This window comes from Cynocephalus volans, chromosome 8 (genome assembly GCF_027409185.1).
Source record: "Cynocephalus volans isolate mCynVol1 chromosome 8, mCynVol1.pri, whole genome shotgun sequence".
NCBI lineage: Eukaryota > Metazoa > Chordata > Mammalia > Dermoptera > Cynocephalidae > Cynocephalus > Cynocephalus volans.
The window spans coordinates 90,711,273-90,714,658 of NC_084467.1; positions in this window are offsets into that span (position 1 = coordinate 90,711,273).

Genomic DNA, 3,386 nt, shown 5'->3' on the forward strand with positions numbered 1-3,386 from the left:
CAGATGTGCTTATTTAGTGATAATTCTTCAAACTTCTATATGATAATTTATATGACTTTTTATACTATGTGATAGTTCAATACAAATTTTTATTTGTAAAACAACATCCAAAGTCGTTTTTGTGTCTTAGCTAGACTATATTTTTTGTGGTTGTGATCATAAGGTATGAAAATTTGCAGATAATAAATATTCAGAGACTGGTAAAATGTTTTGCTCTCTTTTTATTCTTTAGTAATTAAAATGCCAATTGTGGGCCGACCCCGTGGCGCACTCGGGAGAGTGCCGTGCTGGGAGCGCAGCAGTGCTCCCACCGCGGGTTTGGATCCTACATAAGGATGGCAGGTGCGCTCACTGGCTGAGCACAGTGTGGCCGGTCACAAAAAGACAAAAAACAAAAAAAAAAATTCCAATTGTTATTTGGGTATAAACTGGCACTTTGTCAGCCCTCTAACAGAGGGTTGAATTCTTTAATTGTTGGAAAGTCCTAGGTCCCAGTATTGGTGTAGAAAGAGTTTCCTTGAAAATGATGGCAAATGCAAAGACATCTCACCTGCAGAGTGTGTGTGTGTGGGGGGGGGTCTGGAGGGAGGGGTCAGTGTGTGTGTGTGTTGGGTGAGTGAGAAGGTAAAGGGTCTGCATTTTATATTGGTCTAGTTAGGCCATTCAGTCACTTAAGGTCTGTTAACTTACTTGGAATGCTGATAGACACTTGTTTCTATTTAAATAACTACAGTACAAAAGCAAGTGTGTGTTTTTAACCAATAAATCTTCTAACAGAGGGTTTATACAACATGCTCTCTTTACCCACCACAGAGGCCTGCCTTTGGGAGGAGGCACCTAGATCTTGGCCTGATTTGTTTAAGATAAACAGGGAATATTGACAGTGTATTAATCCCATTTGCTTCACATGGGAAGGAATATCTCCCCTGTACCTGTAAAAATAGTTATTTAAAAAAAAATTTCCTCCCAGTCTTTACCTTTTAAAAAAAAATTGAAACGTAATTAAACACATCTGTGAGATACAGCATCAAATATGAATACTGGTGTGCAACATATGATGTTCTAATTAGCATTATTTGTGTATTCAATATTACACATTGTAATCGTATTTTGTGTCCCTTTACCAATTTCTTGCTAACCCTCTCTCCCTCTCCCTCTGGTGGCCTCAGTTCTGTTCTCTCCTTTTGAAAGCCTAATGAATTATTGTGATTGTTATATCTTTCTTTCTTTTTTAATTAATTGATTAATTATTTTTTAGCTCCCATTTATGAGTGGGACATGCAGTATATAAACGTGTCTTTAATTTTTTAAATTGCATTCATGTATTTAGAGCATTACAGAAATAATCCTAAAATATATTGTTAAAGGCATGTATGTGTCTGTTGGGGTTTGGTCTGTTTTGCAGACTAACCATGATAGTGACTGTTCAATAGAAAAGGAAGTCATTTTTTAGATTTCATGTATAAGTGAGATCATGCAGTATTTTTCTTTCTGTGTCTGGCTTATTTCACTTAGCATAATGTCTTCCAGGTTCATCCAAGTTATTGCAAATGACAGTATTTCCTTCTTTTCTCTGAGGCTGAATAATATTCCATTATACGTGTATGCCATAATTTCAGTATCTATTCATCCATTGAGGACCACTTAGGTTGTTTCCATATTTTGGCTATTGTGAATAAAGCTGCAATGAATATGGGAGTACAGATATCTTTCAAAGGTGCTGATTTTATTTCCTTTTGCTATATACCTGGCAGAGTAATTGCTGTGTCATATGGTAGTTCTGTTTGTGCAAAGAACACATTCTTGTGTTATAGGCTTTGATTTTATTAATTTTTAGAAAAAATAGTTTATTTCATTTAATTATACTTTTCTTACATTCTTGAAGAAAAGTAACTTGAGACTAAGAATATGTTCTTTGCACTTCTTTCAATTTTTTTGGTTAACTAATGCACAGAATATAAAAGAGGGGGTATTTCTTTTTTTCTAATATAATAAGAATTTTACATTGACATGTGAATATAATCATAAAACTGTTTTTAAAATACAGTGTGGTAGTTCTCATCAGGAAATTGAGTTTTAAAAATATAGATTGTATAGTCTTTCCTAATTGATTATTAGTGATAATAGCAAGCTATCTGATAAGAAAATACCATAGTACTTTCATGCAGATCTCCTTAGAGTTAGCAACTCATCACTGATAGTTGGGATTCTTCATTACATGTGGAAATAGTTAAAATCATATTCACACATGGTAAGATTCTATCACTTTTAAGATATCTTTTACAACATATTAAATTGTATTTGGATACATTGAGTTGTTTTGTTTGGTTCCTCAGTAAACAAGTTACATTTATTCTCAGCAAAAATTTATCATTTTTGAAAGTTACCCAGGTACTGAAGTCATAAGCTCAAAGCAGTTTTAAAAATGTAACTAAAGATAGACTGACCTTTTAGATTGTGAAAAGACTTAGTTTTGAGCCATATGCTCAGCCTCGAGCTTTAGACATTAAAATTGAGGCTGGAGGGAGTTCAAACTATGACACTGGTTAGTGCATATGTCCCCACATTGGATACAGCAAAAGACATCAAGAAAATCTTTTATGACAACTTGTCTGCTGTCATTAATACAATCCACATAAAAGGAAAGGAATCATTCTTGAAGATGTCAATGCCTGAGTTTGTCAGAACCACAGCAATTTGAGACACAATTTTAGGCAAGATTTAGAGGGCTGAAAAACTGAATAGACTATGGTCTGGAGTGCATTTCTGATTGGTTTATCACAAATAGTAGATCTGAATCATCACATTTCTTTTCCTCGATGTTGTCTCAATTCCTGGGATGTTTTCCATTAGGCAAAAATAAATTGATCTACTTGTTCTAAAATCATGATACTCATGGTAAATTTCTAGATACTAACTCACTGAACCCACCCAACTAATTAATTTTTAGAAAGTTACTTTTTTTACCATGTATAAAACAATTGAACAGTCATTTTATCCTATGATTCTCATATTGTAGTTATAAGGCAGAATTCATCAAATTCCTACTTCTAAATACTGTTTGCTTTTTTCAGGCTCAAAAGCATGTTTATAAGGATGGAGAATGGCAAATTGATGTGACAGCTTGTAAAATTCCATATTTACCATTTATTTTTCCATGAATTTAGAGTTAGAAACCATGACACAAATTCTCTAATGCTATTATCTCACCTTATCACCCTCGGGCTTGACACTCTAGGGAAGTCTCAAATACTGACTGGCAGAAAGAATAATATCAGACACACATCATATTTTTAGGATGTAGTATGAAAATAAATGTTTTGTAAGACTCCTGTGGTATCCTTATTTAATAGATTATATCAAAGTAATAAAACATTATTCATTAT